Here is a 24,985-nt window from a genome sequence, read left to right on the forward strand (position 1 = left end):
TTGACCATGTCACCTACTAGAGTGTATCAAGGATACAAAGACCCAGCTTGTTCCAGAAAACTGCTTCTCTAACTCTGACTCCTGGATTCCCACATTACTCAGAATACTCCATCTCAGCCTTCCTGTTTGACTCCTTCCTCTATCCCTTCCCATATTTATTTCCCCTAATAAAAGACTCTGGTTTATCCCACCTTCTGTCTTTCTTCTCAGAAGCCCAACTGACCCAACATCCTTGGCTAGTTTCCTTTTAGACTATTGATGCTTTTCATAGAAAACAGTAAAAATATGTCAATTAAATCTTGGTCCTATTTGTTGCAGACATTTCCCTGGTTTGTTATGGACTCTTATTTCTGCTCATAGTACATACTTTTGTTTCCAGTTTTTACAAAATTCAAAACAATTCCCCAGGATATCTTCCTTAACCCCACAGAAACCTCAAATTCCCTCCTCTCCATGGCACTGGGCCTGATATTTGTCTGTAAACTATCTCCTGGTCCTCAGCAGAATGTGAGATTTGTTCAACAGCAAGGTCCCCTGCTTTCTAGAAGGCAGCGTGGTAATCCCCTTGCCTTCCCTGAGGAGATAGACTTCCCCCTCAAATAGCTTATTAGACATCTTTTCCAAACAATTAACCATGCTCTTCCTTGGATTGGGGAAGTAGGTCTGGGGAATTAATTTTCCCCAAAGCATTACAATCACAAAAACCATGTTTACCCTGGAGTCTGATAATTATTCATATCTCTACATTTAAATTTTTTCATTACTTTACATTTGACTTGTTTTGACACTTTGAAGTACAGTCTCAGATGATTTTCTTTTAAATCATTGCTAACTTGTTTATTTTTAATTATTTAATACTTTAGTATTTTTCATGTCAGCATATTATTTTTCCATCAGAGAAGAGCAAAACCTGGCTTGCTTTTTGCTTGCTCAGTTGTGACCACCAAGAGAAGCAGCAAGCCATGCCTATCCCAGGAGGATCTGGAGTCTGGACTAGGTACCTATTAGGGTAGGGCAGGCCCTAGAGGAAACAGGTGGGCTCATCCAGCCAGACCTTAGATATCAGGAGCCACTCAGCAGCCCATACAGGGACTCAAAAGGTGGGAATGTGGCAGGGTACAGGAGCAAGCTTCACAGGGCCACAGAGCAGCCAGTAGATTCTAGCAGGACTATTGAAAAACTCCAATGAGACATATGTAAAGAAGGAGCAAGATACTACCTTATACCCATTAGGATGATTATCGTCAAAAGAAAGGAGAAAGAAGGAAATTAGCGATACACATTGGTCCCAGTCTCTCCACATCTTTGTTGACACTTGTTAATTTCATTCTTTCTTCTTTCTTTTGACAGTAGCCATCCTAATGTGTGTTAGGTAGTGTCTTCCTCCTTCTTTACATAAGTCTCATTGGAATCTTCCAGTAGTCCTGCTGGGATCTACTGGCTGCTCCTTGGAAAATGGTATGTTGTGTCCTCAAAATACTAAACATAGAATCACTATATAATTCACCAATTCTGCTTCTACCCCAAAGATTAAAAGCAGGGGCTTGATTTTTGTACACTTGTATCCATAGTACTATTTCAATAGACCAAAGGCAGAAACAACTCAAGAGTCCGTCAATCCATGAGTGAATAAGCAAAAAGTGATATATACATACGATGGAATGTTGTGCAGACTTAGAAAGGAAGTAAATTCTGATATAAGCTGCCATACGGATGAACCTTGAGACATTATGCTAAGCAAAATAAGCCAGCCACAAAAAAACAAATACCGTGTAACTGTATTTCAGAGATTCCTAGAGTAGTCAAATTCATTGAGACAGAAAGTAGAAGGATGCTTTCCAGAGGCTGTGAGGAGGGGGATAGGGAGCTGTTCAATGGGTGTAGAGTTTCAGTTTTATAGGTTGAAAAGTGTTCTGGAGATGGATGGTTATAGTGATTACACAATATGAATGTATGTAGTACCACTCAACTAGATACTTTAAAAATGATTAAAAATAATAGCAAATTTTATTTTGTGTGGATTTTACCATAAATATTTTTAAGCCCAGCAGCTCAGAAGGTGAAGGCAGGAGGAGTTCAAAGCCAGCCTCAGCAACAGCAAGGTGCTAAGCAACTCAGTGAGACCCTGTCTCTAAATAAAATACAAAATAGGGCTGGGGATGTGCTCAGTGGTTGAGTGCACCTGAGTTCAAACCCCAGTACCCCCAAAATATATATTTTAAAAGAAGCTAGTACAGGTAAGGGATCAGAGAAGACTGTCTCCACAGGACTGGAAGATCTCTCCTCTTGAGGTAAAGGGGCCATTGCAGAACCAAGCAGCCTGGAATGAATGCCACAATCACCAGCAAAGTTGCCTGAATATTGATGGATACAATCAACTTTGCTAGACTTCCTTAAAATCCTTGGAGGTAGTGGCCATTGAGTCTGTAGCAATTTATTACAGCAGCCATAGAAGACTAATACACACATTTAACTGCAGCTTTGAGTGGAAAAAATGTTCTCAAATATGACCCAGATGCCAACATGTATACTCATTATCTGTTCCTGGTAGTTCTCTCCAGCTGCAGGAAGCAAAAAGAATACAAAAATCCCATTATCTCCTTGAATTATTTTTAATGTTGGAAATTTGATGGTAGATCACCAAAGAGGATTCTGTGGATTTAGAAAAAGAACAATCTCATCCTACATTAAAAGAAAATAGAACATACCCCAAGGAGTAGAAGACATTTCACAAAGTTCTTATACATAGTAATTAAGCATGATTGAATTATATGTTTCATCAGTATGAGTCTCAGAAATGAAAACTTTTTTAATTGACATCTCTGCTTCTTCAGCCTCTTTCTGTGTCATAAATTCTTTTAAGAGGTAGAGTAGGCATTGCTACAGCTCAGAGCATTTTATCCATTGGTTCCAAAACCATTTATTTGGACTACATAGTTTTCCACCCGTTGAAACTTAATCAAATTTTGTGGTTTATCTTTACAAGAGTTACACTTTTATATAAGGCTACACCAAGAAAATCTGGATTCTTGAAGAATGGAAAAATACCGTACATGGAAAGTATATAAAAAATACCATACATTAACTCTATTAAACGTTACTCAAGCAGAACTATGGAACATCCTTTGGTGCTTGTCCAAGATCATTTTTGGATAAAAGAAGTGATTTGCAGTAGCAAGAATCCTACCCAGCAGGCTTGGAGCCTTAGCCTTGAGTCTTATTTGCACTTAGCTGTGTGGCCTTGAGAACGTGGTATTGGCACCCTGGAGTTCAGTTTCCCTTTCACTGACACATGTTTGAATGTTTACTAACTCATTTTGCTTCTGCTTTAGCAGGCTGGAGGGGACACAGGACAAGCATCATATCAGTTTTATACCCTCATGAACAGAATCTAGTAAGCCCTTGGCACAGGGAGAAACTCAATAAATGATCCAGCGTGCATGATTGGCATCATTTGCTCAGAAGATGGCATTTGGGTCCATGCATGGCACAGGAGGCTTGCTCATTCCTGCTGCACACTGCATTGCAGGGTACACTGGGACTGGAGGTCATGAGGGCTTCACCTATGTCTGGAACCTCTGCTGGGTGTTAGGGTCTGTAAACAAGTCAGGATGGCGCCTGGTATTTTGCCAGAGGGAGTAGTTTGTGAAGTAACGCCAGCAAGCCATTAAGTGTGGAGATTCCTTATTGGTTGACTGCTGTATCTAGTTTATGTTAATTAAGATAAGCTATGTGTAATATATATATATATATATATATATATATATATATACCCCTCCTGTCCTACAATAAACGGCTCCCACTCCTGCTGTATCAATGTACACAAGTTGTTCGTCACCCCCCGGTTATTTTGCTGCAGCCAGACTGCGGCAGCTGGGGCTCCCTGTTTGCCTTCAGTTACCATCAGACCTCCATCTCCAGCAAGATATTCAGGCCTCTTACACAGCAACTGCTTCCAAGAGGGTGAAAGTTGTCTAGCTGAAAATAAGAATTCTGTTTCAGGTTGATTCTGCTCCATTCTATTGTTAAAGCAAGAAAGGAAATAGATTCTATATCCCTTGATAAACCTGGATGTCAGCATTCTGTGCACACTGCCCACTGTTGCAGGTGACCCAATCTCTGGTTATCCCTGATTAATCTATAATTATTTTCACACCTGTCCCCAAGGCTTGGAAAATTGTTTTGTTATGTCACTCTAAATAGTTTTTTATCGCTCTTATGAAAAATTACCACAAATTTATTATATCATAGTATCAGAGATTGGGAGTTTAAAATAGATTTTACTAGCATGAAATCAAGTTGTTTATGAACTAGATCTTTCCCAAGTCTCTAGTGGAGAACCCATTTTCTTGCCCTTTCCAGCTTCTTGAGGCTATCCACGTTCCTTAATGTGTGGCCCTTTCCTCTATATTCAAAGCCAGCAAAGGCTAACCAAGTGCTTCTCAGTCACATCACCCTAACCCAAGTCTTCTGCCTCTCTTCCACTTTGAGGAATATTTTAGTCAGCTTTTTTGTTTGTTTGGTTGGTTTTGCCACTGTGTTCAAAAGGCCTGACGAGAACAATTTCAAAGGAGGAAAAGTTCATTTATGGCTTGCAGTTTTAGAGGCTAAGTCCATAGCCAGCTGATTCCCTTGCTCTGGGCCTGAGGTGAAACAGAACAGCTCAGCAGAAGACCATGGCAGAGGAAAGCAGCTCAGGACACAGCCGTGAGGAAACAGAGAGGATGCACCCCACACCACAGACAAAATATGAATTCCAAAGTCGTGCCCCCAGTAACCCACCTCCTCCATCCATGCCCTACCTGCCTACAGGTACCACCTGTTAATCCATTCAAGTCTATTCAGTTAGGACCTTATGACCCAATTATTTTACCTCTAAAGTTTCTTGCATTATCTCACAATAAGCTTTTGGGGAACTTTATGTATCTAAGACATAACAAGGACCTTCGTGATTACAAGGGCCCATCTGGATAATCCAGGATAATCTCCCCATTTCAGGGTCACCTGATTGGCAAACAATTTCACCTGCTGCCTTAATTCCACTTTTCCATGTGTCTTAGTCCATTTTGTGTTTTTATAACCTGACATTGGGCAATGAATAAAGAAAAGAAGTTTATTTGACTGATTATTCTGGTGACTAATGAGCCAAACCAAACAGCATGGCACAGTGCCTGGCCATGACATAACATGGAAGCCCACTGGCTATGACATAATATGGCAGAGAAACAAAAGAGGAACAACCCCCACCCAGGTAACTAATGCAATCCTAGGATAATCGACTTCCTTCCTAGGGTGATAATCCATGATCCAAAACAACTTCTAAAGGGTCTCAACACCATTACATTGAGGACCACTCTTCAAAATGAGTTTTGGTGTGATCAAACCATAGTACCATCTAACAATATATTCACAGATGTTGAGGAGCAAGATGTGGATATTTTTGAGGAGCCATTATGCAGCATAGCACAGTTGTCATTTCCAACAATTTTTTAAATATCCTAAAGATTTTGAACAATATTTTGTAAAAAAATAATTATCCCATAAATATTTAGCTTTTATTCCATTTGAAACTGCTAAACTTTTTAGACATTTTAGACATATATAATTTTTTTTTCCATGAGACTCTAAGGGAATCTCTTCTGCAAAATCTTCTCTCCATAAATTTTGGTGTAAAGGAGCAGAATGAGACAAGGGCACAGAACTCATCAGTACCTACTATGATTAGAGGGAAAGAAATGGGTACAGAGTCCCCAGTCTTATTAGGAAGTTGATCTGGTCCTTCAGCCCAATGTCTAGGTTCCACTCTTGGGAACCACATCTAGACACTAATGTGAATGTTCTCTTGCCAGTGCCTGCTCCCTTATTCTAAGGGCAGGAGTTTGTGTCCTTGACACAGGAAGGGATAATGACTGTTGCCCAGGCCTGTAGTTTCTATCTGCAGGTGGCAGTGGTATACCTGGAGCAGGACATTAACCTTATTATGAACTGGAGCATGTTTCTCATGATACTAGGAACTTGGGGTCATCTACACTGGAGAGTTGTGTTTAGTGGTGGACTCTGTGAGCAGTCCTTGAGAGACTAATGTGATTGAAGTTGTTAAACCTAGACATGTGACTAATGATCTGTGATCCTTTCCTTCATCTTCAAAGCCAGCCAAGGCCAGTTGAGTTCTTCTCAGTTACATCACCCTGACATGAGTCTTTGCAATTTCCTTCATTCAGAGGTAGCACATGATTTCTCAGTGTTTTAATAATAAGTGTAAAGGTTGTAGCAGAAGCTAAATTCCCATTCCTATTGACTTCCTATTGCCAGAGAAGCAGAGAGTAGCAATATATCAACCCCAAACTGATCATTTGATGAGGCCATTAAAAAAAGAACTAAATTATCCCACTGCATAGAAAATTACACAACCCAATCATGTTGCTGACAAACTTACTGTGTGTCTAGCAGGAGAAGCAAAGAAGGAAAACCATCTGAATGGTTTTTAAAAGGGCAGGTGGCTGAAGAAAGCCTTCACACAGCAATCCCATCATCTTACTCATCTTTCCAGAGCTGAGAATCAATGTTCTGCTGCTTTTGTTTGGCAAGGCTCATAAGAAAGCAGGTGAGAACACTGATGTTAGTATAAGAGCTGCTCATGAAGTTGGCTTGGTCACTGGACACTTCCATGGGAACTTGATGTCGCAATCCAGGAAAGCTAGAGGCTCCAGAGAGAGGCTGTCATCAGCAGGGACCCTTGGACTATGCACCTTAGCAGCATGCAGGGGATTCAGGACATCCTAATCAAATCTTAGCATGCTCTGGGGTGTGGTGCTCTGAGTCTTTATCTGACCTTTTATTTGGAGAGTTGCATGAGGTAATTTGGTCAATAGCCCACCAGAAATCCCAGGTCCAAGCAGAGCAAATAACTTTAAGACTCAAATGTATCCACTAATAGAAGTGCCCAGTGAACTTTTCTACCCCTTCTTGCTGTCTTTGGCTTTATTATCCCTATTTCAGCATAAGTAGTCCCATCACTAAGCCATCTACACCCACATGAGCTGTAGGTGCCTGTAAGCTCCAAGTGCTCACACAAAAAAAAGGTACTTCAGTTCATAATAAGGCTAATGTCCTACTCCAGGGTGTACAATGATGAATAAGAAAGAAATTACAGGCCTGGGTAACAAAGTCATTATCCCTTCCAGTATCAAATGAAAACCAGATGTTCTCAATCCAATGTGCTCTCTCCGTCCTTCCTCTGTCCCTACAGACCCCAGGCTAGAAAATAAGGTACAGCTCCATTAATAGGATATTCTCTATTGATAGAGATGGGACTGATAATCTAAAAGGCTAAAATGGTCCTTCTATCATTAGTTTAATAAAATGTCATAGAGACTATGTTTAAAAGAAAGAGCAGTGGCTTAAGTATCAGAAGTTTTAGAATTTTCATTCTAAATCTTCCTGAGTGTGATTCCTTGTCTACAAAATAGAGATAAATAATCTTGACCCTGTTTCCCCTACAGTGATGTTATAAGTATCAAGATGGTAACACAAATGGATGTTTCTTGAAAAATGAAAAGGTTATGACCTCTATTGTAACAACTATGTTTTTTTACATTGTCAGTTTAAAAAAGGGTAGGGGATCACACTGAAGAAGAAACTAATTTACCTCCCTGGATTGGTGCTCCATGGTTGATCACAGGGTCTGAAACTTAATCATTCTTTGTAAAGAGATCATGAGTTTCAGAAGTAGATAAGGCTTTTAAGGAAATGTATTGTGTGTGGGGGGGGGGTTGTTTGTTTGTTTTTGTTTTTTTGCTGTTGTTGTTGTTGTTTGTGTTTGTGTTTTAACCAGGAATTGAACACAGGGATGCTTAACCTCTAAGTCATATCCTTAGCCTTTTTATTTTTTATTTTGATACAAGGTCACATTAAGTTGTTGAACCTCCCTAAATTGCTAAGACTGGCTTTGAACTTGCAATCCTCCTGCCTCATCCTCCTGAACCACTGGGATGTTCATGTTCTTGAAGTAAACTTCAAGGGATACTTGTTGTTTATACTAGAAATGTGATTTATCTGACAAAATTATTTTTAAAATTTATGTAGCCTGCCAGTTCCAGACATGGTAGAGTAGATTTTCCAGAAATAGTAGAGTACATTTTCTTCCTAGTCTTCCTTTTAAAAAATAAGATTAAATGCTTGACTGGGAATGTAGCTCAGTGGTGGAGTGCTTGCCTAGCAAGTACAAAGCCTTGGGTTTGATCCCAACACAGGAGAAAAAAAAAAAATCAAACTTAAAAAGATTGTGTATGTAAGGTGGAAAGAACCCAGCAACTTTTTAGGGACTTGAGGAATGACACAACCCTGAGGGGTCTGGGTTTTCTTTAGGCGTCCATGCAATTCAGCAAAAGCACTGGAGAAGCCTGCAACTTGCAACCACCAATAGGTACCAGCAAAAATGCTCCGTAATAAGGAGGGGGCTGGGAATACAAATTCAGCAGATTAGACAAAGGGGAATGAAGGGAAGGGATGGGGGGTTTAAAAAAAGTGAAATGAATTTGGCATACCTTTCCTATGTACATATATGAATATTCCACAGTGAACCCCATCACAAGACCGGGGTCCTAATTAAAATAAGAAATATGACATGATTCTATAATTTTATCAAAATGGATTGTATTGTCATGTATTTTAAACATGACAATTTTAAAAGAGGCCCACATACTGTGGTCATAGCACTAGGAAAGAGCAATCCAATAGAACAAAAAGTCTTTTTGGCAATGGCTGCTCTGTCTCAGCTGAATACCAGTGGAAAACATCCTGCTGTGGTGTCGGCAAGGCTGATTGGAAGCTAATCATCCTTCTGAGACCTAAAAGTCATAATCCTTCCTTGCCTCTTTCTGGCCAATCATGTTGGCTTAGGGTCTTCTCTACTCCAGCATGACCTCATCTTAACTAATTCTGAGATACTGGGGATTAGAACTTCAACATGTTTTAGTTGAAGAGAACAGGGGATACACATTCAACCAGTAAGATGTGCTGATGTCAATGTCCTATTTTTTATATTGTACTACAGTTATCTAAAATGCCTCCATTGGGGAAAGTTGGGTTAAAGGACTTGGTATTCTGTATATCATTTTTGCAACTTCCTATGAGTCTATAATTACATCAAAATAAGAAGACTTTTTAGAAAAATATTTTACTCCATTAAACAGAGATCAAGTGGGGGATCTTAATCCATTTTCCATCTCCATTGACATAGTTTTAGAAAAGGAAAGAATTTTCTCCCATATTTTTCCTGTGGCTTGCCTTAAGTTTTAGCTGAATATATTGCATACTTTTAAACAAACTGGTCAGCAGCTTTGAGATTTGGTGAGGTTTCTCTTCTCATTGCAAGCCCTCCCAATAATTTCACAAATAAATCACCAGACCTCTATGAAATGATAACAAATTCTCAACCCTGCAGATGGTTGAAGGTGCTATAATTTTATTAAATGTTCACTCCTCTCTGTTCTCAAGTTACTATTTTTATTTTATTTAGCTCAGGAGATCATTTCTGAGTTTTGTGGTCCCTGTAAGCTCCTAGAAAGGACCTGATGGGAACAAGACACAGAGCCATGGGGAGCAGAGACCCCTAGAGAAGGACCATTAGGATGCAAACCTACTGTTACCCTGCTAACTCAGGTACATGGGGCAGAGAGTCCAACCTAGGGAGGAAAGTACAGATCAAGGCCTTTGGTTCCCATCTGGACCATGGGCCTAATGCTCAGGTTGATAGAATTTCAGGACTAGGCCAATCAACTTGTACCAAAATAGAGTTCAATAGAAGTTCCTCCTGGTGCTCTACAGCACAGTAGAGTAACTATAGTCTGTAACAAATTATAATGTATTTCAAAATAACTGGAAGAGTCCAAATTTCTTATCATATAGAATTATAAATATTTGGAGAGATGGGAATGCTAATTATCCTGATTTGATTATTCCACATTATATAAATGTATTAAATTATTGAACTGTGCAAACATGTACAAATATTATGTGTCCATTAATTTTTTTAAATAAACAAACCTTTAAAAAAAAAAAAAAGCAAAATAAGCCATACAGAGGCAGAAAGAGTGAGGAAATATTAACTGCTATACCCAAAGACTGACCCATATGGTTGGGGGAGACAAAAGCAGGGGAGCTGTATTAGTTTCCTATTGCTATCTTACAAACTACCACAAATTCAACAGCTGAAAACAACACATGTTTATTAACTCCCAGTCTGTGTAGATCAGAAGTCTGGGCTGGGTACTCTACTTAGGATCTCATTAGTTGAAATCAGTGCTAACTGGGATGTGTCCCCTTCTGGAGCTCTGGGTTCCCTTCTACGCTCACATGGTTGTTGGTCAAATTTAGTTTCCTTGCTGTGGTAGGACTGGGCCCAGGCTTTGTAGCCTGACACCTCCCAAGGGTTGATCTCAGTTCCTCCAGGCCACTCAGCTTTCTGCCAGGGGCAGAAGGAGGCCAGCTTACTTTCTCAAGGAATAAGGTGGTTTTCTCTTATGTTTGGAATCTCTTGAGAAAGGGCACAAATTCCTTTTAAAGGCTCAGATGATCTTCCTCTTGATTATCTCAAAGACAACTGATTAGGGAGATTCATTACATTTGTGAAGTCTCTGCCTTTGAAACCAAATCCCTGGAGGGAAGACCATCTTGCTCTCAGTTCTGCCTCCATCCAGGAGAGAAGATTAGGTGGAATTCTCCCAGCTGCAGGTGTGGGATCCTGGACGGCTTGGCAATTCTGGGCCCAGCCCTGGCTGGAGTCCAGGGCAGGACGACTGCAGGACTGTAGCAAACGGCAGAACAGGAAATCAAGACAGAGCATGAGCAGATTCTCAGAATTCTTGAGAATTTCTGGGCCATGCTAGAATATCACACATAAATCACCAAACTTCCTCAGAAAGGAAGGCCACAGCTTCTTAGCTCTGCAGGTAAGACAAGTGCCAAAATTCTCAGAAATGGGAACCCCTCTCTACTCTCCAGTGTGTGTGGCCTGGACTTGCAAAAAGAGTAGGTATTTTCTGAACTTGGCTAAGAAAGGCAGTTGCTGATGTCCTGAGCCCCTGTCAAAACTGGAGGCTTAGGCTACGGTGGGCTGTCTGAGATCTGTAGATGGCAGAGCGCGTGGCTCCTTGCAGACTCAGGCCCCAGGAACTGTGAAGTCAGGCAGAGGGTAGTGAAGTCAGAGGCAGGCTTCCCTGAAAAAGAACCCTCCTGCTTTCCCAGATTTGGGGGGCAGCCTTTTCCTGTAGGACATCTGGAGAACAACATGCTGCACTAAGTTACATGGAGTCTGATGGGTAGAGTCAGCATCCCAGAGGTGATTGTGACTGGAACGATGCCATGGCAGAGGCCAAAGGTGGACAAGGAGGTGTCTGCCCTGGATCAGCAGTTAGCACAGCTGGGTGGACTATGGGAGAATATGATCTCCCCATGTCTAACTTCTTATTTATTAAACCAAAACAACAGTTTGTGTACTAAAATAAATGAAAATGCTTGTAACAAAGAACCATTATGCAGCAATCACTGGATATTCAAAAACGGGCAACTTCGGTGACTAGAGGTGCTCTGATTTATCTGTAAACAAATTGCCACACTGCTTCCCCAACCATCGGTGTGACTCGATAGAAAGTGAGCACTGTTTTTTGGTTTTGGTTTTTGGTTTGTTTGTTTCCACATCCCTTTGCCAAAACACTGGAGATGGCAAGTACTACTTGCTGTCTCTAGAAATTAAGATTAGTTAGATCCTGAATCAGTGAAATCTATATTCAATTCCCTCCAGGTCTTTGGGGTGGGTTGCCCTGGAAAGCTGTTCCCCATCTATTTTGGAGTCCTTCATCTGAGGCAGAGGCGGGGAGGAAGGAGAGTGGGACCATAAATACATGAGCAAGTGCTGGGCTGAGGGGTGGAGAATGGATCCCACAGAGCAGACACCCTTGCAGGCTGCTGCTCTCAGTGCTTTCACCTCTGTCCCCACTCCTCCATGTCCTCCAGGAGGAAACCCCAACCCAAGCTGCAACTGCTGAGAGCAGGCCCAGTGTAAGCCATGCACAGCGGGGGTTGACAGAGGTGGCAAATAGCAGCAGCCCCCAACACCAGTGACTAAAAGGCAGGGAACAAGGGGATGGGAGGGGGTGGGGAGGACATGGGAAATGTGAAAAGGGAAGACAGCCTTTTTGCTACAAGAGCCCTCACTGTGTAGATACTAAATACATTTAAGTCCCTGGCGGGATCATTAGAGGAAACTGAGGGGGATTAACTCACCACCTCTATTAGTCAGCTCCAACTGCCATAATAAATTCCACAGACTGGGAGAATTCAACAGTAGAAATCTATCGTCTCATAGTTCTGGAGGCTGGAGGTTTAAGATCAAGGTCTCAGTGAGGTTAATTTCTCCTGAAGCCTCTCCTTGGCTTGTAGATGACATCTTCTCCCTGTGTCCTCAAATGGTCCTCTGTGTGTACCTGTGTCCTGATCTCTTCTTAGAAGGACACCAGTCATAGGGAGAAGGGCCCACTCTTATGACCCCATTTTAATTTAAGTGCCTCTTTGAAAACTCAGTCACCAAATATAGTCATATTCTGGGGCACTGAAAGTAGGGGCTTCAACATCTGAGTTTGAGGAGAAAATGATTCAGCCCTTGACACCACCCACCTGAGAGCCCCAAACCTGGAAGTGCAGCACTGTTGGAAGGATCATTCCATGTCTATCATTGTCCTTCTCCTTTTTGGACACATCCAGGTCCCTTATGTAGTGACAGGAAGCCACTGGACAGCAGAAAGTCTCCAATCACTCGGAGAGCTGAGATCCTAAGTAATTATAACTGTAACCATGGTAACATGTACATCAGAGAACTTTATGATGCAATAAGAGAGCAGAAACTCTGGAGTCTACATCCACTGGGTCATTCTTCTTCAGACTCTGGGGCAGGAAAAATGAGATTAAGCCTGGAAAATGAGCAAGGCGCTGTTGTCTGTGACCTCAGGGTTGCGTGCTCTGTCCTCAGGCCTTGGTAACAGAGGCAAGACACAGGTGCTGATGGCTTGTTCCTGTTGTCATTTGTACATCCTTCTTCAATTAAAGGTAGTAGCTAACACTGGGACTTTCCAACTCAGGGAGGACTAGTTGGGGATATGATTTCATCGGGGTTCCCATAATTTTCCTGGTCCCAAACAGAGACATGCACTGGGCTACAGAAGATGCTTAGCATGGTGGGCAGCAGATCTTCAGGAATTGTGTTGGCTGCCCTGACCCAGGGTTATGTGAGAAGATACATGCAGTAGGACCCAGGATATCATAGGGACCTAATTATTAGGAGCCACAAACAAGGCCAGCAGTGACAATCTGCCCTTCTTTGGAAGAGCCTAGTGACAAATTAGAAAGACCAGGCTGGCAAAGATATCTGTTCCAAAGGGAGCAGAGGAGGAGCACCCTTCCTGAGATTTCAGGAGGGAGCAACAGGCAGCCTGCAGAGCCATACTGTACAGAAGCTCCCATTCTAGCCCCAGGACACACATCAATATCAAGCCATTTGATGAGATGAAGGCATCTAAGAAGTCACTGCCATCAGGATGCATCCTTTCACTAAGCACCTACCCTGTGAACTGATCCCACTATGAGGGGATCTAAAAGAGACCAGGCCTCTCCAGCTGTGGGTGCCAGCCAGTCCTTGCTTTGCCCAGACTGATTTAGCAGCACCCTGCAACATCATCTCAGCTTGAACATATAGAAGCCCCAAGGCTCCTGTTATCCTGTGAGCTGCTGCTGCATGCCTGAACTTGCAAAGGAAGAAGAACAAGAATGGAGCCCTGGCCCAGCCTGAAAGGGAGCTGGCAGCTAACAGGTGAGCCTCATTCAGGGTCCACTACTAAGCAGCATGCCAGGGCTATGGAATGAGATGATTCCTGCAGGGATTTGATGGGATGCAGTCATTAGACCAGTCACTCAGTCTGCGAGGCTGCAGCTTCTTCATCCAATGCCACAGCTCAGAGCCTATAGCATGGTGCAGGCAGTCAAGAGAGATGACAGGTGCCAATTGTGGGCTTCAAGGCTTAGTTGGCCCCAAAGTTGCATCAGCCCCACAAGGACCTGATAGAACTGTTTTGGTTTCTAAGAGAGGCTAGAGTAAGAGGTGCAGAAGGACATGTGAGTAGCCAGCCACCAGAGGCTGCCCACGCTGACCAGGTAAGCTGATAAGCCTGCCCTGCCCTCTAAGGGAATAGGCTGTTCCTTCACTGTGGCCTTCCTTGTCAGGTGATGTGTGGTCCAAACTCCCTTGGACCCATTCAGATAAGGCAATTCTGAGGAATAGCAGCCCAGATGAGCTGAGATGCCACAATATAAATCCAGCCAACAATATAATTCCATGACACAACCTAGCAGGTGCTCATTTCTCCTAGAAAGACAGTCCAGGAGCTCTGGGAATTTAATGTAGGAAACTAAATTGCCCATTTGAAATAGAGTCCAGGGTCAAAGAGGTGGTCTCATCCAAAGTGGTCTGGGAAATAAAGTAGGATCTAGATTTGGAAGCTTAGATAAAGGAGATCCCATACAGAGGGGGCTTAGAGGCAGAGGCAGGGCAGCAGGTTATAGGACAAGGATGCAGTGACAGATGCAGTGGACAGGGTGTTACAGTGCAGGAGCAGCGACAGACACCTAGAGTTCAGAGTGGACGAGGGATGCAGAGATGAGCCTTCAGCTTCCTCCCCCAGGGCAAATAACCAAATGTGAAATATGTTTCACAGGCCAAGAGGTTTCCTACTCCCTTGTGTGGAATTAAAATCCTTGGATTGAATTCACAGTGTTCTTTTTTTAGATCACATTTCAGATAGTCCATTTTAGGTCTTGAACTCCCCATGACACTTCACTGTACTTTTCCCCAATTTTTTTACTACACTAAGTAAATATTAAAACATAAATGAAGTTCAGATCTCCTTTCATTACTCATCAGCCATAGCTGGCCTAAGACTGGAGGGGATTATCTCTTTCCTACGGTGCCAATGAAGTCAAACCTCCTTTTCTTTGTCTTTTCTCCCTTTCTCATATATCTGTCCCCTTTCCTCCAGGCCTTCCTTAATTTTTCTTTTCTTATTCTTTATTGCTTATTATACAAAAATATTATAACAATAATAAATGACATGTAATAAAAGAAAAGCAGCATTCATGGTAAACTGTAACAAAAACTGTCTTCAAGACTGTCCCTTGGTCCTGTCTGCAGGCCTCTTTAGTTGCACCTGGTAGTTTCAGCAAGTAAAACTGAGAGCTTTGCTTTGTTCACATAATTATCTATAAGCATCTTTTGTAATTTGCCAAATGAGCTTTCTGTTGCCATTGGCTATAAACCTGTGGTTTTCAGGAAGGGGACAATAGCCCAGGACGGGACACCCTTGGCTGGTTCCTTGGTGTTGAAAGTTGTGGGGAATGCTTTAGACTCACTGTGATCTGTCCTTCTGGTTGGAGAACTATCCTCTGTTCCTTGTAGATACTGGCCAAGTCCAAGGAGAATTTCTTTGCCATTCAGATACCAACCTCTCAGTGCATTTGAATTAACTTGATAATTCTTTAAAGGGGCACAAGTAAAGAGAATACTGAAGTGCTACTAAGCAGTTTCCCAATCAGATCTCACTTCCTGTACTAGATGCATATAACACCCCTGACCTAGCTTTCTGTACCCCTTCTTGGAGCAGTTCACCAGGACCTGCAAGGTAGAGAAGAGGTGCCTCTGTTCCCCATAAGGAAGACCTTGAAGGAGAGTAATGCACAAGGAAGAAACGCAAAATAATACTTTATACTAGTAAAATTTAGAACTCAAAAAAACCAAATCTAACATTTTATAATATGCTCTTTTATGCTGGGATAAAAACATGAGACATATAGAGAAAAAAAAATATCGGATGTGAATCCAACTCATCAATAATAAGAGTAAATATTAGAAGATTAAACAATGCAATCAAAAGGCAGAGATTGTCAGATTGAATTTAAAAAAAAAAGATCCAACTATATGTTGTCTACAAGAGACACTTTAGATTTAAAGGTACAGATTGAAAGCAAGAAAATGGAAAAAAAAAATATACCAAACAGCAAAGACAAAATGCTGAAGTTTAGTCAAATTGATATCAAACAAAATAGACTTTAAAACAAAATATTTTAACTAAATATTTTTTTGGTCAGGTTTTTCACTGCTATGGCCAAAAGACCTGACAAGAAGAATTTTAGAGGAAAATTTATTTGGCACTCATAGTTTCAGAGGTCTCAGTCCATAGACAACTGACTCAGTTGCTCTGAGACCAAGGTGAGGCAGAACATCATAGTAGAAGGGTACGGTGGAGGAAAGCAGCTCGTGACATGGAAATTAGGAAGCAGAGAAAACTCCACTCACTAGGGGCAAAATATATAAACCCCAAAGACAGGCCCCCAGTGATCCACCTCCTCCAGCCGTTCCCCACGTGCCTACAGTTTATCCATATCAGTGGGTTAATGCACTGATTAGGTTAAGGTTCTTGTAACCCAATCACTTCATCTCTGAACTTTCTTGCATTGTTTCACACGTGAACTTTTGGAGGACACCTCATATCTAAGCCATAACAGAGATCAACAGGAGTGTTTGATTCAGGGTCAGTCCATTAAAATATGATAATAATAAATCTATATGTTCCTAAAAAGAGAGCCCCCCAAATACATGAAGTAAAACTGACAGAAATGAAGGGAGAAACTATTCAACAAAAATAGTTGGAGACATCCATATCTCTCTTTTATAATTAAACCATCTAAGCAGAAGATCACAAGGAAATAGAGGATTTGAATAACACTATAAAATGTAAGCCCTTTGTAAGTAAAAGAATCCCTTTAAAAGTTCTTAGGAGAAGAAAAGTAACCCTTTGAGGGTTATACAGCGGTTAGGCAGAGTGTTGGAGTCTGGGGACCTACACTGAGTTCTGCTGGGCCATGCGCTAGCTGACTGGTCTAGGAAAATTACCAGAAGCTTCTGAATCTTCACTTCTTCACACATGACATGAGGTGAGAATGCACCATTCACAGAGCTCTTGTGGGATCTCTAGGATGAGGTCCATTAAGGAAATTAACCCTAGGCTGTGAAGGGGTATCCAATATAAGATGTGCTAATCCTATCAGGGTCCCCGGAGCCATTCCAGTTCCTCCCCCTCTCTGCCTTATGGGGATGGACTTCAGAGGAAGCGGGGTTGACCCTTTCAGGCTATGATTCCTGGCTCCCATGCCAATTAGCTCCTGACAAGATTCATCCAGAGAGAGGGGCTGGTGAAGAGTGTGAGAAGTCAGAGTACTTCTTCATCATCATTCCTCTTATACCTAAACAGTGTCTCTGGGAGCCTGTCCAGGGTTCCAGCTCCTGCCAGGTAATCCAAGCCCCCCTGTTTCCCAAGGGTGACCCTTGCTCCTTGACCCCATAGCACCTCCAGCCCACAGAGGGCTGCAGCTCCCACCTCTGGCCTCACAGACTGCTTCCTGGGTATAACCAATGTTCTCTGTCCTGAATATCTGAAGTGGCCTCTCTCTCCCCAGCTGTACCTTGGATAACTAATAGTATTTTGCATTTAAATTATAAAAAACAATCCAAACATATTTTAGGAGGGTCTGTTATTTTTTTAAGAATTTGAGCCAAGTGACAGAGATGAAGCATCTGGGAAGGGACCTGTACTCCCAGAAACATGGCCTTACTCTTCACCCTGCGCAAAACCTGGTACAAAATAAGCAACACTGTGTGTGTTTTGCTGAAAGGCATTTAAATAGAGCTAGCTTATACAGTGTGTGTACTATGTACCTGCTTCCTGGACTGTTTTACATTCATGTTGTATTTATTTATTTATTTATTTATTTGTTTGTTTGTTTGTTTTTAAATATATGACAGTGGGGTGCATTGCAATTCTTATTACACATATAGAGCACAAATTTATAACTCTGTATATAAAGTATATTCACACAAATTCATGTCTTCATACATGTTCTTTGGATAATGATGTCCATCACATTCCACCATCATTGCTAACCCCCTGCCCTCTTCCTTTCCCTTCCACCCCTCTTCCCTATCTAGAGTTTATCTGTTCCTCCCATGTTCCCTCTCCTTACCCCTTGGTCAGTCACCTTATATCAGAAAAAAACATTTGGCATTTGTTTTGGGGGGATTGGCTAACTTCACTTAGCATTATTTTCTCCAACTCCATCCATTTGCCTGCAAATGCCATGATTTTATTCTCTTTTATTGCTGAATAATATTCCATTGTGTATATATACCACATTTTTTAATCCATTTACTACTGAGGGGCATCTAGGTTGGTTCCACAGTTTAGCTATTGTGAATTGTGCTGATATAAACATTGATGTGGCTGTGTCCCTGTAGTATGCTGTTTTTAAGTCCTTTGGGTATAGACCGAGGAGTGGGATAGCTGGGTCAAATGGTGGTTCCATTCCCAGTTTTCCAAGGAATCTCCATACTGCTTTCCATACTGGCTGCACCAATTTGCAGTCCCACCAGCAATGTATGAATATGCCTTTCTCCCCACATCCTCACCAACATTTATTGTTGTTTGTCTTCATAATAAATATTCCATGAGAAACCAAGACAGCTCATGTGGTGTAGAGTAGGAAAGCAGATAGTATGATGAGAACACCGAGCTTTTTCTTATCCCTCTACTGAAAGCTTAAGCCCTACTAGGGGTACCAGTTGGCCAGCAGCCTCCCTGTCAGTCTCTTGCAACAACCTACACAAAACCAAAGCAGAATAGAGATAGCAAGATTTGGGGACATTATTTCAGATAATACTTTGATTCTAAAAGTTTAGAAACATGTGGAAGGAAAATCCTGGTGCTCTTCAGCCCCCAAGTGAATGAGGCACCTACGTAGACTTACCTATGTGGATGTAATGTTCAACTACTTTTATGCTCTGTGACCTCCTGGCATAGAGTTATGGGGATGCGTTGTAGGGCACTGAATGTGTCCAAAGTGACTAATGACTTGAAACATTTGGGAATGTTTCTGTACTGTTTACATTGAAAGAACATGTATTTTTTATTCCATAACACAGAACTGACTTTTGACATGTCAAGTCAATGTGAGTCACTAGGGAGGCTCTTGAATTAGCCCCTGGAGAACTATTGCTTCAACAATTTGCTATTTATCTTCTTTCAGATGACAACATGAGGTTTCTTTTCTTTAAATCTTAAAAGCCATAAATACTTCTCCACCCCACACCTCACCCTTCCCCAGACACATACCCAACTCTCACCCACCCCCAGATACAGTGGAGACCTTAGTGACAACCAGAGCACAAAGGCTCACTCTTGAGGATTCTGATCTCCCTGGGAACCTTGCAGCCGATTCCCCCTGAATCAACAATTTGATTTTATTAAATCAAATGTAGATGATTCTGACTGTGCTTCACATTCTAGCTTATTGTTGTGTTATTTCTGGTCATCCAAATACTTTAATACAGGTAGAGAGAAGGGGTATCTTTACCAGATGAAAGGGAACAGCAGAAGCTAGTCTGCAGGGCCACATGCACAGCAGTAGAACTTTCCTATTTCAAAGGGAAACACACTTTTCCCAGATCTTGCTGTAGAAGCTCAGGACACTCCAGACAGGAACAGGAGTGGCCTTGCTGATTTTCAGAACAGGACTTACTTTCATTTCCAATCTAAATAATAAGTTCTACTTTTTAATGGCTCTCAGGTAGAATTACTGATAAATATGACAGAAACATTAAAACCTCAAGTTTGCTATTGCCATATTAAATCTTAAGCTTCCCTGGGATAAAGTAAGCCATTTGCTACTTTTTAAAGATTTGGACTTATTTGGGGCGAGGGTGCAAAATAGAGTCATTGATCTTAATGCTTCCATAAAATAAATTTACCAATCCAGACAAACTGAGGACAAGGACAGTTTAAGTCAACTTAAATTCTGCATAAAAAAATATTTTGAGCATTTCAAGTATTTCCAAGCACACATATAACTCAAAGCAGGTTGATAATGTGTTCCCTTCACTAAAACAAAGAGGTCTTTGGTGGCGATTTGTGGATAGCTTTAGTGTTCAGATCAGACAGAAGTGACTTGGATTCTGAAGTAGTTTCTGACAGGAGGAAATGGGGAGAACTTAATGCTGAAGCTGACATTTTAATTAATCAGGACCTGGGGAAAGTTTATTCCCTATGAAGAGGGTGACAATTAAAAAGTCACAGAAGCAGAAATGTGGGTGTCAAATGGAAGGTGGGATGTCTGACTTGGCAAACAAAAGGGAAGAAAGATGAGACCACAAAGGAAGTTGGGACTAGCACTTTCTGGTATCACCCTGATTTTGTTAGGGGCACCTTTGTAAAAGGTCACACGACGGAAATATATTTAATGAATGATGTTTTCCCCTTCAGTGGGTCCTAGAGCTCATTTTTCTTTTTTTCCATTGAAAGTTATGAGGCACTCGGGTATAATCCCAGAAAACACCAAAGTACAGAAAGTGGAGCTGGGATCCCAGACTTCAGGTAGTGAACCCAAGTGACTCCAGGTTGAGTTTCTGAGGGTGTCAAGGGTTGAGATACAGCCAAGTACCGCAGTTCAGGGTGAATATACAGTGGTGGTCTCATAAGATCATAATGGAGCTGCCTAGTGACATTGAAGCACTCATGTCATAACACAAGGCATTACTTAGGTGGTGGTGATGATGATGATGGTGTAAATAAACCTACTGCACTGCCAGTTGTCTATGTGAGTATATGTGATTACATGTAGTACATCATACTTGATGATAAGAAACTAATTGTGTTACAGATTTATATATTTACTATATCCATAACTTCTGCCATTATTTTAGAGTAAACAAATGTTTACTGTAAAACTGTATACTATGTTACTCCAGCAGCAGCCTCACACATCTTGTGATTACATCAAGAGATCACATCAAGTGATTGACATCAAGGTTTGTGTAGGGGCACTCTATGATATTCACATAATAACAAAATCACATAAAGATGCATTTCTCAAAATGTAAACCTATATGCTCGGGCAGAATTGAAACAACCAAAAGTGTGTGATAGATAAGTACATTGAGGTGTCCAGGTGGAACCTAGTCCTAGCTGGCTTCCTGGGACCAGCTCTCAAGGTGGAGAGACCTATCCTTTGAAGCAGAGGAGCACCAACCCTTCAAAGTGGTGATCAGTCAGTGCTCTGTGTCAACTAACCACTGAGGGAGGGACTGGACAGAGCACAGCAGTCCACAGCCTCAAAACACTAACCCCATGCTCACCTGCTGAAGACTGCTGCCAGATCCAGGAGCCACAGGGATATGGGCCATCATCAGGATGCCTGACCACTTGCCGAATCTACTCTGGGACCAGTGGTGCTCTGGGAAAGTCAAATGCCTAAAAGTTTTTTGCCTTCCAAGATAATTTTCCCTACAGCTATCAGTTTCAGCCCTATTGTCGGTTTCTTTGTTTTACTGTGAGTTTCCACACAATGAGAGAATGATTCCCCTCCCACCAGCTCCAAAGAACCCCCAGAGTGAAGGCCCAGACACACCTGAGCAGCATGCGCACCTTCAAGCCAAAACTTGCCATATAAACAAACTTGTAGGAGCATTGGCCACACTGCTAGGAAAGGCTGGATGTTGAAAGTCAAGGCCACTCACTCATACCTCATTATCACACCCACCCCCCTTTGATTCCACTTCAAATTCCAAAGGTACACATTTGCATGTGTGTGTGAGAGCATGTTTGTTCCCCCCCCCCCTTTTTTTTTCTTTATTCAGATATTGTGATTACAAAGCCACTAAACTCAAAACATAGGCTAGGATATCAACATGTAACACTCACCTGGACACCGTTGGCCCAGATGGATTTGGATGGCTGTCGAGTCATATAACTTGTTATGGTCAACTTTGAGTCAGGCTTACCCCTGTCAGCTTTTAGTTTTATCTTCATAAATTACCTCCCCCACAACACAATATTTCTGTGCATTCATAGTTCTGTTTGTCTCCCATAAATCAACTGCAGGCCTATTTAATTATCCCTCTGCAATTTTAAACACCAACATTTTTAATGAGGCAGAGAATGCATGGAGGCCAGCAGCAGGGCTTTAAAGGTCCATCGTGGGTCACTCTGTGTATATTTTTCAAAGCCAGGCGTTCTTGAGATAAGTCACATATTACCCGGATCTGGGGGCTTGGCCAATAGCCTTTCCCATTGTGTGACCGGCAAGACCCTGGGCCATCAGCAGGCTGCTTTTTGTCAATGGCTTTGATGTGTGTCAGATATTATAAACACACATGATGAATGAGTGTTATGGTTATGTGAGGAATTTGGTCACCTTGGCTCAAGCTGTGAAAGTGGCAGAACTATGGATATAAGAAGGAACCATACCTACCACTGCAGCCTTGGTCATTGGTGTCTGAGCATCATTAACTTTGAGACTTTTTCTGGAAATCCATAAATCTCTCCATCTGGTATTTAAGTCAATGTGCTGGCTCAGTGAAATTTCCCCCAGCCTCGTCCCTCATAGGAAACATCCCTGCGACTTTGCTCACAGGTGGGCCTTGCTTTGTGGCCCCAACCCACTAGAGCCACAGGACACTCAGATGAGAGGCCTCAGTGTTCTGACCCCCTATGGATGCAGGTTGGGAGGTAACACTCAGCTGGGCTGCAGGTGGGAGCAGATAACTCATGCACAGCTGTGTCTTTGCCATGCTCAGGATTTGGGTCCAGACTCAAGGGTCAATACTATCAGCCAACTTTGTGGCCAGTCCACAGTCCTAGAGGTGAGCAAGGCAGTCAGTGAGGGAACAAGATAAAAGACCAGTAGCAATTGGGCACCAGTTCTAAGAGCTGCTGAAAGATAGAGTAACCAATAGAAAGACACAACAGATTCCTGAGTCTATTTCCAGAATTTTTTCTTTTCTTTTTGTAGGACCCTCATATGACCACAGATTTGGGAACATGTTCAGACAGGCATACAGAGCCCTTTCCCAGCCCTTTCAGCACTACCGTCTCCCTCCTCTTTCTCTTCCCTTTTCATTTCTTCAGGGGCCATGCTGAACTCTATATAATGAAGTATCTCAATTAACCATGTATTAGTCGGGCTTCAGACTACTGTAACAAATTTGTAAGCAATTAACTTATAAAGAAAAAAAGGTTTATTTTGGCTCATGGTTCTGAAGGGGCTCCATTTCTTAGGACCTGTGGCAAGAGTGGCATATTATTATGGGAGCACATGGCAGAGTAGACTGCTCACCTCATGGCCAGGAATCAAAAGAGACATGAAAGTGTAAGGGTCTCCCAATCCCCTTCAAGGCATGCATCCAATGACCTAAGGATTTCCCATATAGTCCCACCCCTAAAGATCCTATCACCTTCCAATTGCACCACCCTGGGAACTAAGCCTTTAACACATGTTTCTTTTAGGGATGCTCCACATTCAAAACTATAGCAACCTTCAGAGCAATTGTGTTTTACAAATGAGGAAAGTGATGCATCAAGGGCTCAAGCAGCAAACCCTCTCCCTCAACAGAGCTGGTTTGATCCCCATCCAGGCCTGTTCCAGAGCCCAGCTGTTCTGTGTCTGGGGAACTATAGTCCCTGTCATGGAGTGAAGAACATGAAATCCAAGCCTGTAGAACACATCTTTGTCGGCTTCAAATGAGCTCTCTGAACTTGAAACTCAACCAACTATTGTTTCTAATTAAGGAGATAGTAGCAGATGTTTAGGAGCATAGACTCCAAAATCAAATGCAATCAATTAGACTCTCAGTTCTACAACCACCATTTCAGGCAAAAAGCAGCCCAGAGGAGGGCTACCAATGTTGCCAGGCAAAGCCCTCGGGGAGGCCAGCCAACAGCAATTCTCAACGCAGGCTGCTATCAGTAATTATTCCTAGGTGCTCACCTACCCTGCTTGTTCCTTTGTCTTCCTTGCAAGAGAACCTCAAAGAGCTTAGGGTTCCTATTGATTTTCAGCAGTTACTGATTATGTCACAGCTGTTCACACATGGCCCAAGGATACTGGGACAAGTTAGCAGCCTACACAGGAATCCAGGAAATTGTTATTTTGATCTTTAATACTCATTTTTGTGCCAAGCTAAGTGACCTTTGTAGGCCCTGTAATATGTTAATGTTTAGGGAGAGTTTATGAACTGCTTGAATCCATTTTTAGTAAGGCCTGTTACCTCCAAATACAGAGTCAAGGTCCCAATTAAAGCTTCTCATTAGAGTGTGAAAGTTATTTGCCAAACCAGAAGGGGGGAAAAAAACAATTTTTCATCATTTTGAAATTTATCTTCCTGACAACCACAATCTCCTCCAGCACTTGGGCAAGCAATCAACTCATTCAACATTTCAAAGCATAGACCATAAAGCAAGAATATTCTGGAAGTGTGGACAAGTCAGTATTTCTTCCCTAGGGAGTTTCAGGTAGTGTACACATGCACATGTTCACATAGACATGCCCACACAGTCATTCTAGTACTTGAACATCTATAGTCAATGTAGAAACTTTTTAGCAGCAAAAAACACACCTTTATTTTTTTTTAAGTCTGTGTGTTCCTAGAAGGCAGATATATTAGTCACCTTTCTGTTGCTGTGACAAAATACCTGAGCAAAGAGGGAAAGACTTATTTTGGCTCACAGCTTCAGAGGTCTCCGTCTATGGTTGCTTGGCTCTATTGCTATGGGCCTATGCTGAGGCAGACATTATGGCAGGGAGCACATAGCAGAGCACAGCTGCTCACCTCATCACAACCAGAAGCACAAAAAAAGAGAGGGAAGAAGAAGTGGAAACAAGATAACCCCTTTAAGGACCTGCTTCCAGTGACCTACTTCCTCCAAATAGGCTCTATCACCTCCCAATATCACCATCAGCTGGGGACCAAGTCTTCAACGTGAGATTTTGGGAGACATTCCAGATCCAAACTATACAGCAGGACCTCTTAGGAGAAGGTATCTAAACTGGGGTTTTC

This window comes from Marmota flaviventris, chromosome 4 (genome assembly GCF_047511675.1).
Source record: "Marmota flaviventris isolate mMarFla1 chromosome 4, mMarFla1.hap1, whole genome shotgun sequence".
Classification (NCBI taxonomy): domain Eukaryota; kingdom Metazoa; phylum Chordata; class Mammalia; order Rodentia; family Sciuridae; genus Marmota; species Marmota flaviventris.